Source organism: Bactrocera tryoni, chromosome 2, assembly GCF_016617805.1.
Source record: "Bactrocera tryoni isolate S06 chromosome 2, CSIRO_BtryS06_freeze2, whole genome shotgun sequence".
NCBI lineage: Eukaryota > Metazoa > Arthropoda > Insecta > Diptera > Tephritidae > Bactrocera > Bactrocera tryoni.
In genome coordinates, this window is record NC_052500.1 from 47,549,754 (window position 1) to 47,561,452 (window position 11,699).

Genomic DNA, 11,699 nt, shown 5'->3' on the forward strand with positions numbered 1-11,699 from the left:
CTTTACGACCCACTCGGTATTTTGGTTCCTGTTGTTATAACTTCAAAAATCTTGTTGCAAGAAATATGGCTACTTAAATTGGATTGGGATGAATCAGTGCCACAGAACATTGAATGGGCTTGGAAAAACTTTCTGAATTCCTTATCGGATCTTTCATTAATCAAGGTGCCTAGGCCTTGTTTATCGGCAGATATGGAGTCTCTTCAGCTACATGGATTTTGTGACGCATCAATTCGCGCATATGGTTGCGCAATTTACACTCATTTTATCAACAAATCTGGCACTACTACTATTCGCTTACTCACTGCTAAGTCCAGAGTTGCACCCATCAAAAAACAATCGTTACCAAAGTTAGAACTTTGTGGCGCTCTTCTCCTCGCTCGTTTATTAGCAAAAATTAAACCAGCAATTTCTCATAAACATTTTAATATTTTTCTTTGGACAGACTCACAAATAGTCTTACATTGGCTGAAGATGCATTCTGCAACACTTTCGACCTTTGTTGGTAATCGAATTTCGGAAATCCAGGACTTAACCAAAGGTGCCCATTGGAGACATGTACCAACTCATTGTAACCCGGCGGATGTTGCGTCTAGAGGATGTACCGTAAAGGAACTTGTTGATTCAATATGGTACACCGGACCGAGGTTTCTATACGAAAATTCAAATAAATGGCCAAAGGACAGCTGCAATGATATCGACATGGAAGTTGTCGAAAAGGAGAAGCGAAAATCTGCATTCAAATCAATCGTTAGCACCAATTACATTTTGGAAATCGTGAATCAGCGAAGTAACTACTCTAGCAGCCTTCGATTAAGAGCTTGGATGTTCCGCTTCATCAATATTTGTCGACATAATACAAAACTTAACGAATCATCTACTCTCTCACCACAAGAGTTGCATCACGCCTTACTTTGCATAATTTGGAATATTCAACATATACATTTTGCTAATGACATTCATCTTTTACAGAAAGGTCTCACGACAAATGGCCCATTGCGTTATTTAAATCCGTTTTTAGAAAATACCGAAGGATTCCAAATACTCAAAGTTGGAGGTCGATTGGAATCAGCAGATATTCCAGAAGAAAGAAAACACCCAATGCTGTTGCCAAGCAAATGCGAATTCGTTGTGCATTACGCTCGCCACCTACATCGGAAACACTACCATGCAGGACCAAAGGCACTCGTAGCACTAATAAGACTTCAGTTTTGGATAGTCAATGCACGCGATTTAGCAAGACGTATCGTCAGATCGTGCACACATTGTATACGTTACAAGCCAAAGCTGATGAATCAGGTAATGGGGCAGTTACCGGTTGAGCGATTGACTCCATCTCGCCCCTTTGCGCGTTGCGGTATTGACTTCTGCGGACCAGTCAACGTATACTTGCGTATTCGAGGTAAAACACCTTATAAATCGTACATAGCGATATTTGTTTGTCTAGCGACAAAGGCGGTTCACATCGAACTTGTATCAGACCTTACCACGGACGCATTCTTAGCATCATTGAAGCGGATGATTGGAAGGAAGGGGCTACCCTCTGACATCTTTAGTGACAACGCAACAAATTTTGTGGGCGCTTGCAGCAAACTAGCTGAATTAAAGTCATTTTTATTTAAGACCGAAAACAAGGATGCAATTATGAAATACTGTGCTAATGAATTTGTAAATTTTAATTTCATCCCTTCCAGAGCACCTCATTTCGGCGGTATTTGGGAGGCCGCAGTCAAATCGGCTAAGAGTCATCTCAACCGTACCATCAAAAATGCAAGACTTACCGCTGAGGAACTAACAACAGTGCTGGTGGAGATAGAAGCTGTGTTAAATTCTCGGCCACTAACACCATTGTCATCGGATCCAAACGATTATGAAGCATTAACTCCGGGGCATTTTATTATTGGTAGCGCACTAAGAGCACTCCCAGAGCGAAGATTGTCAGCTGAAACAAGCAGCTTACACAGATGGAATCAAGTCACAAGCACTAAACAGACGTTTTGGAACAGGTGGTCAAATGATTATATCAACGAACTTCAAATACGATCAAAGTGGTTTTCGGAACAGCCAAACATCAACAACAACTCAATGGTTATCATCCATGAAGACAACTTACCACCACAAAAATGGCATATTGGAAGGGTTATAAACTGTATTCCAGGAAAGGACTCTAAAATACGTGTGGTGGACATTCGAACAACGAAGGGAATCATTCGGCGACCAATTCACAAGCTAGCACTACTACCTGTTTGAAATTCCTTTCAACGGGGCCGGGATGTTGGGTCACCGATTGCATACCACTGCATACTTCAACCACACGTTCTTATATATTTTTTGCAATTCCTACTTCTTCTTATTTGCCTAATATTCAAGGTTAAGCATTAGAAGTCATTTGCATTGTGTTTGCTTGCGTTTGCTCTCTACACTTTGCTAACGCTATGTTTCGCTCACGCAATTACACGTATGTTTGTTTGTGCACATTAGTTAGTCCTATTTAGCATGTACTAAGCTTATATGTAAGCAGCATATTGCAATGCTGCATTCCCATTTTTTCATTTCTCTTTTAATAACTAAATTATATATGAAGAGGCAATAGCGTTAAGTAGGTACTTAGTTTTATGGACTGTTAGAAGTACATAACATATACATATATAGTATTTATATAAGAATTATACAAAGCGGAATTATGTACATAGTTAGCGGTATCGAAATATTGTACAGAATTATATTTAAGGAGAAGAATTGTGCAAATAAAGTTAGTCTAATACCTGACCACCTTACAGTGTCATTACTCGGCCCTTTGCAACAATTTCGCTTATACTTTCGCTATTTCGTAAATTTTCGCGGTTATAAAAAAAGCTTATAGCCCTACAGAAGTAATTTATGTCCAAATTACTAATGACAACAAATGTTGGACATGGCGTATGATGAATTTTTTTACCGTGTCTGCCACGTCATTTACTTATGGTGTTTTTAATATTATATCGCTCATTTGCTGCAAGACCGGCATAAATCAAAAAACGTGATTTTTGAGTTAATGATGCAGAATTGTTCGTTATATCATACTTCATGTTGAGTGAAAAATTCATATGAATACCTCTTATAAGCTCCGCTTGAGAAGAGAATATGATTCCTGTTTTCCGTGTAACGTTGGAGTCAGTTGAAAACTTTTAACGCGTTTTCTGGCAAATCGATTTTTTTGACTTATGCCGGTCTTGCAGCAAATGAGCGATATATAAACACAAGTGGGGGCAAAAACATTGCATGATACGAAAATACCGCACCGAAGCAATTGGCATACATGTGAATTCAAATGAAAATTGAAATTAAGAATCAAGAAATCAGTTTAAGCAAACAGAGACAAAAACTTTAAGAAGAACTTGAAGGTAAATGCTACAGCTAGTTATGCGTTAGAAATGTGAGCAGAAGAAGCAGATATATTATTTGAAGAAGGCACAATAAATATAATGAAAAAAGAAAAGTAAATCGCTGACGAGATATTTATATTTTAGTATTTTAGAATATATTTCCGTACATTGTGACAATGTGATAAAAAAGCACTCGGAAATTCTAATTTCATTCCCTGGGTAAATGACAAAAATGTGTTTTCCTAAGTTGGCAGGACTGTCCTTAATATACAATTAATTAAAAGCTGCTTTAGTCGGTATACCTCAGTAGTGCGATGGCATTTTTGCAATTGATCTCAAAATTTGCATTCCTAATCAAGTTTCGTGTGCGGAATCATTGAGAATTTTAGAAAAGGTTTACGGCGTTACAGTTTTATCAAAAACACAAACTTCCGACTGGTACAAAGCCTCTTCAGGTCGAGATATCTATGAAGATATGCCTCATTATTGCCGACCGTCGACCTCTTCAATTCATGAAAATGTTAAAAAAATTTCAGAAAGAATACCGTAAACAAGCCCTTTGCTTATTCGTACGAATTGCGATCCTTAATTCATGGAGAATATTGTAACCGCCGACGTGATATGGGCTTATGATTTGACATGCAAACAAGTCAACAATCATCGGAATGGAAGGCCCAAGCCGCTCAAAAGTTGACGTGGTGCTCATTATTCTTTCGGTATTCCAACTTTAAGCCAAACAAGTAAGGAAGCGCTAAGTTTTTACACTAATGAAAAATTTAAGAATCAAAGCCAGGGAAAAACCTTAAGATGCTAAACGTCAACCAGAGGATCGAAATGCAATCAATTTTATATAAACATATACTCTATATAACTCATACACTGAGAGACACACATGGTTAAGAAACGGAAATCATTATATGTAGTCTATGGGAGTTGCGGTAGTATCGCCCCGATTTTATCTATTTTTTCTAATAGCACATACTATTAACATAAGTACTAAAAACAATCATATGAAGTAAATGCAGCCGCATTTTCGAAAAACCTTATATCCGTTATATAGGGACTATCTCAAGTTTTCGCAGATCTTAAGGGAATGCGGTTTTTCGAAAATATTTTGTGATTTTGGAATTTAATGGAACTTCTTTGTTTAGTAAGTTTACTCATCATAAAAATCATCGATTGCACTTTATGTACTTCAGAAAGACAAGCGTATTTTAAACATTAATTATTATTTTGATGTGAAATTTGCTACAGATGTTACTGAATATCATACCAATTTAGACATAAAATGTTGCGATGAATGGATTGGGTTTCGGGTGAAATTTGAAAGTTTTACTATTTTTCCCTACAGTATATTTTACAGTCTCCCCGTTATTTTCGGCAAAAAGTCAGACCTACGGTGTCTAGGGGCATGCAGAGTTACGTTCCGATTGTGAAAATGTTTAGACGCAATATACCTCAAAAGCAACAGTACGGGAAAGTAAAAGATTTTTATGACAATGTTCCAATTACGCACATCTACGAATTCGTCCTTTCGTTTTTTATCAAAAATTATCTATGTATATAAATTTTCATTATGATATATCAAGACTTTGAGGTCAAAGCTTGCACAGACCGACGCACGGACAGACCTTCACTTCGTTTTCAACTCATTTTTGTATCCTGATCACTAATTAGGCATATATGATATATAACCCTATATGCACCTTGATATGTTTGGTGTCACACAAACAACAAATAGGTGAACAACATTATTTATATATTATTGTACATATATGTACATATGTATAAATAAATAATGAAAAACGCAGAGTTTTTTCGGTTTAAGTAAATTTATTTCACTTTTATTACTCAAGTGCTTCATGTCATCACTAAAACATCCAGCTTCTATCTCTGAGTAAAAGAGATGAAATTTGGAAGAGACATTTGGGAGTGCAGTTACATGCGCTCTCATATATAGTATGTAGTTGTTATACAAGGTGTGTTCCAAAGTAAACAAGACGCTTCGAATCTAGCGCCCCCTGGTGGCGCCATCTATACGAGTATGTCGACAGGTACTTTAGAATCTGCCATCTTTATCGATTGTCCGTGAGATTTGAAATTTCATGAAATTTCATTGATTGGAAGTGAAGTTATTGCGTTTTAAGTGTCAGTATGTTATCGATGTGAAAAAGAGCTTTGAACAAAGAGTCTACATTAAATTTTGTTTTAAAATTGGTAAAACTTTAACTGGAACGTTTCAATTGATGAAACAAGTTTATGGCGATGAGTGCCCGAGTGGTCTCCACGTTTTCAAAGTGGTCGTGAAGACATAAATGACGATCAACATGTAGGCCAATCAAAATCCGTGATCACCGGAAATTCCATCGAAACTGTGCGTGAATTCCTCAAAAATCAGCCGAAATCATTTCAAGGAAATGGAATTGAACATTTTCAAAACATCGATTTATCGCATTTTGACCGAACATGTGGGTTTACGAAAGGTGTGTGCACGGTTCGTTCCGCACAAATTGACTGACGACCAAAACTTGCTCAGGTCGACCGAAACTTGTGACCGATTATTTGACTAAAAATCACATTTTAACCATTAACCACTCCACGTATTCACCTGATGTGGCGATTTCTTCCTTTTCTGAAAAATGCATTTGCCCATGAAAGGAAAGCGTAAAAATAAATTGATTTTACCGAGATTACCATTTGTTCTGTTTTCTTTTTAAGTCATGTTTACTTCTGAACGCACCTTATTTGTCAATGTAGTTGTATATCTCATACTGCTCATCGTTCCATCGAATGCGATATTCGCCGTAGCCAAAGCGCAAAGGGTCAAATCTTTCGCAGAACCTTTCTCTGGAAAACTCGCAACGTCGACTCCATATTCACGCAATAGAACGATATAACCTTCTACGCACGGCAGTTGGCGCAGATTGTGAGATCTCCCTTTTTGTGGATTGGGCATAGCATACTTAAATTCCAATCGTTGGGCATGCTTTCGTCCGACCATATAAATAAAAATGAATACCAAAAATGTAAGTATGTACGCGCATAACTCAATAACGCCTGGACCAATTTGGCTAATTCTTTTTCTTAAATGTTTGTTGAAGTTCAAGGATGGTTTTTACGGCGAGAAAAATTCGAATAGTTTCCGGAAAACCCCTAAAAACAGCCCTTTTCTTTTCCCCATACAAACGTTACAATAAATATGAATGTTTGTTTGTTAGTAACACTAAGAGAACGGTTGAACCAATCTTAATGAAATTTTTAAAGGTTGTTTGTTGTGGATCGGGAAAGGTTTAGAAACAAAATACCTTATACTTTTCATGAGGAGAAGTCGAAAAATTGGACAATTCCAAAAAGTTACATTTTCCATACACATTTTTTTCAATTTTTGTTTGTTTTGTTTTTCAATATTTTGATTTGTAAATTATTTGAATCGTTCAATTGCGGTCGCTTGCTTTTTTATTCCGGCTATTTAAAGGAAAAATTATTGAAAATTATTCAGTGAAAACTTTATGAATGTTTGAGACGATGTGATCAATTACAGATTGAAATTTGTTACGAAGCCACGAAGAGGTGGCGCTAATATTGGTCGGCGTTCTTTTTGCCATCAACGTATGGCAGCCCAAAGAAAGGCAAGAAGTAGGTACTCCCAAAATGCGATGACATACGTGCGGAATTATGGATCGCGGCGGCCAATCAGCAAGCGATCGTAACGATGTCACATCACGACTTTTCAAACAACAGCTACGATGTTTGATGGATTTTATCTTGAAGCAAAATATATGTGGTGCTGTTAGATGCTAGATGTACTCTGTTTAGTGGCAAAAGAGAGGTTTGCCGCACGCACACATTCTTCTTTGAATGGTGGATGGTGGTTACACCAGGTCAAATTAATGAAATCATTTCTGCTGAAATTCCTGATGCAGAGAAAGGTCCTGTATTATACGAAGTGATGAAAACCAATATGGTTCATGGGCCCTCGGTTTGTAGGTCTGACAATAAATAATTTAGAAGAGTGGATATCGAAGTTGACAACACACGGTTCGTACTATATTCACCATTATTGTTTAATTAACATTCAAAACGCATATCAATGTGTAGTATTGCAGTTTGGTGTAATCGATAAAATACGTTTGTAATTACGTCACCAAAGGTTGCTTCCTTGGCGGTTATTGGTCTTGAACGATACGGTCGATATGTGAACTGCAATAAAGCGCTTTGTAGGATATTTACTTTTGCAATTCATGAAAGTTTTCCGACTGTTTTGCGTCTCGCGGTTCAACTTCATTTAAGTCATCGCGTATTGTGAATGGTACAGTGTGTGCAACATTTTGAGAAGCATGCCAGCAGTAGCATATGCTGGAACATGATAATCACTGGAAACAGATGAAGGACAATGCGATAGTACTTCGCATGCCACTGAAGTTCGCATACTTTTCGCGAAGATCATTTCGACATATCAGCCTTTAAATTCGCGTTAATTATGGGATACGAAAAAATGACAATGCCGACGACATTTTGCATTGTATTCGCTTAGAATTGGAAATGGGCAAATTTCGGTTGACATTTCCAGTGGTTTGATTTCAATTTCACATCCCTTTTGTCAATTCACTTCAACGGAAGATGAACTCATCACGAATGTTTATCCGCACATTGGCAAAATTATCGTAACTGCAATTGCTGGAGTGCACGCGCAATTTTAGTTGCCAAAAATACCGATGTTAATGACTTAAACTGGAAGATTCAAAGTAAAATTCCGGGAGGTTTGCGCTCATATAAATCGATCGATTGTCTTGACAAGGAAGACGAAAACGTAAATTATCCAGTGGAATTTCCAAATTCTTTGGAGAGCCTTGGTATGCCCCAGCATCATTTGCGTCTCAAAGTTGGATCTGTCATTATTATGTTTCACAATCTTCATGCGCCGAAACTGTGTAATGGAACCCGACTGATTATGACGCAGTTATCGAATACAAGGGACAGCCATTTCATTTCAAACGTATTCAATTTCCAGGGAAATTGGCCAGATATATGTGGCGTGTTGACGAGTTGGAAACCCATCTTCTTTGTATATTTACGCACCAGAACAGAAATCAAAAAAATTATGTTTATTAAGCTGCGCTACATAAAAAAAATGTAGAAAAATCGTAAATAAATCATTTTCGACAGAATATAATTTCAACTTTTTTTCATTTCAAAACACATAATTTCAGGCAGGGAAACGGCTGCGGGGTCAGCTAGTTTTAAATAAATTAAATTAATTTTGCCGAGAAAACCATTTGTTCTGTTTTCTTTTTAAGTCATGTTTACTTCTGAACGCACCTTATTTGTCAATGTATATATCTCATACTGCTCATCGTTCCATCGAATGCGATATTCGCCGTAGCCAAAGCGCAAAGGGTCATAAATCTTTCGCAGAACCTTTCTCTATAAAACTCGCAACGTCGACTCATCAGATGTTGTCGTCGTCCATGCCTCTGTACCATATTCACGCAATAGAACGATAGAACCTTCTACGCACGGCAGTTGGTGCAGATTGTGGGATCTCCCTTTTTGTGGATTGGGCATAGCATACTTAAATTCCAATCGTTGGGCATGCTTTCGTCCGACCATATTTTACAAAGAAGTTGATGCATGCACCTTATCAGTTCTTCGCCGCCGTGTTTCAATAGCTCGGCCGGCAATCCATCGGCCCCCGCCGCTTTGTTGTTCTTCAGGCGGGTAATTGCTATTTGAACTTCTTCATGGTCGGGCAATGCAACGTCTGCTCCATCGTCATCGTTTGAGGAATCGGGTTCACCTTCTCCTCACGTTGTACGTTCACTGCCATTCAGCAGGCTGGAGAAGTGCTCCCTCCATAATTTTAGTACAAATACAAAAAAATATAGTTTACGAAATGTAGACTAAATTAAATTAAATAGGCTGCATAATATGCATACACTATATTTGCTGGACATCAAGGTTAAAGAGCCAACCCAAGAATCGTTAATGCGTCGGCAAAAAGAATATCAACCACCACGTTTTATGACTGTGGCTGAAGCTACACAACAGTTAATGCCGATTGTAGAAATCGTATCTTTTTTTAGATTCTCAATGTGTTTAATTTAAATTTTCTTTACTATTTCAGCTGAAAATTACTTTTGCTTAATAATGCCAATTTTATTTCACGATTTCAAGTAACAATTCTTAACTTGTATACACAATAATATTCCAAATTCTTTGTATTTATTTGGTTTTTTTTTGATTACATATTATATAACACAGAGATTTTTTGGTTAGAGCAAATTTATGTCACCATTATTACTCAAGCGAGTAATTATTAATAAAACCTTAATTCAAATTTTATAATGTCATCACACACACTTTCAGCGCCTATCTCTGACTATAAGAGACGAAATTCGGGAGTGACCTTTGGGAGTTTGTATAATGTATAAAATATATACAAATGTCACTTATATACTTATATAAACAGCTATTATTATGTTTTTTAATTATACAGTCTAAATTAGCAACTTGTATACAACTGGATTACAAAGTTTGTGCGAACACGACTGCATGGATTTGCAGGTCGGCCAAGATTCTCTTTCGTTTTCTATTAGTAGCAATATTTGGAATGACTTTTTGTTTCACAGAAGAACGGGGATATTTTATCGAGCATCTACAATAAGTAAATATTATATATTTTTATTTTCAAATAAATATGTATATTAATGATAAATCATACCTGTACCTTCCTCCAAATTTAAACACACTCGTTACGCAAACGGTTCATCTCAACTTGTCCCATAACATATATTCTACCATTAACTTCAAGCATATCGGAATTCTTCTCACTACCGACTTTATGAGGCATGGCGTAGCGTAATTTGTCCCAAAATCTGACATCTTGCCAATCCAGATATGTATTCATATTTAAATAAGCTTTTAGTTCTCTGTCCAATAACTCACTGTCCGAGATTTCACCATATTTAATCATTATTATGCGCGCACGACCTTCATTCAACGAGCACTGATGCGCTGTTCGAAACTCCATACGCGCCCAATCTGACTCGATGAAGTGCTGCGAGAGCACAATGATCGTCCGACGTGACTGTTCCACCGATTCGATGATTTGTTCAGGTATATAAGCGCCAGCCAGCCAATTGCGTTCGTGTGTGCATACACGAAATTGTGGTTCGGACTGCTCGAGTTGCGGCAGTAATGTATGGTTGACGAAGTCTGCATCCTGGTGTGCATATGAAATAAACGCATCGAATTTTTTATGCTTATCCAACTCACATTCTTGAATGCAAGATCTCAATATGTTCTTGCCATATAACCAGACTTTCACTTCTAGTTTATATTTATAGAAGAGTGCGATAATGCAAAGGGAAATAATAATTGTTAAAGCTATAGTAGTCACAATTGCAATAAAGTTCTGATAATATTTAACATTAACAGGAGTAGAACACAATTCTCTCACATTAGCTTTTAGGAGTGTAGCGTTCTGCAGATTGTCACAGATTAACTGGCATCGGGTATGCGTGCCCGATGTGTACGTATGGTGTACAGCAATTGCTGCGCGCTACAGTCGCAAAACCAAGGATTCTCACTGAGATAGAGAAATTCTAGTTTTGTGCTGTCATTGAGGTATTTATGCAAAAATTCATCATCTAAAGATTTTAAGCGATTATTTCGTAGATCCAAAACCGTCAAATTGGTTGGGAGTTGAGCGACACTTATATTCGTGATTTTATTGTACGACGCGTTGAGTTGCGAAACGTTACCATAGCCGAAGGTGGTGTTTAGCGGTAATACAATGAAATTGTTATCACTAATATCAAGTACCGAACTCTTGAGTCCAACTTGTTCGGGACGTGGGAACTGTTCGATATGTTGGGCACCTTTACACTTGATGTGCAGGAATTCAGATTGTGTATAACAACTGCATTTGCTGGGGCACATTACCGGTTCCCAAGCACACAGTTCATTACGTTCCATCTGCGCGAGATCTGTTATTAGTTTGGTTGACGTCTGAACGCACTGCAAACGATTGAACAGCGAACGGTAGTTTTCACTGTAAATCCAAGGAAATTTACAATCGCACACGATCGGATTACCAGTCATTTTGATTTCGCGGTCACAATCGTCAGTTGTACTGAATAAATTTTATGAAGCAAACACGTTTTTAATCAAATTGTGCTCTAGGTTTATTTCAAAAGGGCACGTAATGTCCGCTGCCACAATCCAATCCAAAGTGAACTCGCGCAAATGATTGCCACTTAAATTGATTTCTGTAGAGTAAAGCTTGTTACCTTTGAAATTTTCTGGTTGCAACTTTCTGATATAATTAAGATT

General features: G+C 37.4%; 1 pseudogene; it reads right to left on the bottom strand.

Moving 5' to 3' along the window:
- Nucleotides 1-10,104: 10,104 nt before the first annotated feature.
- LOC120768737 lies at nt 10,105-11,468 on the bottom strand (annotated as a pseudogene).
- Nucleotides 11,469-11,699: the final 231 nt, after the last annotated feature.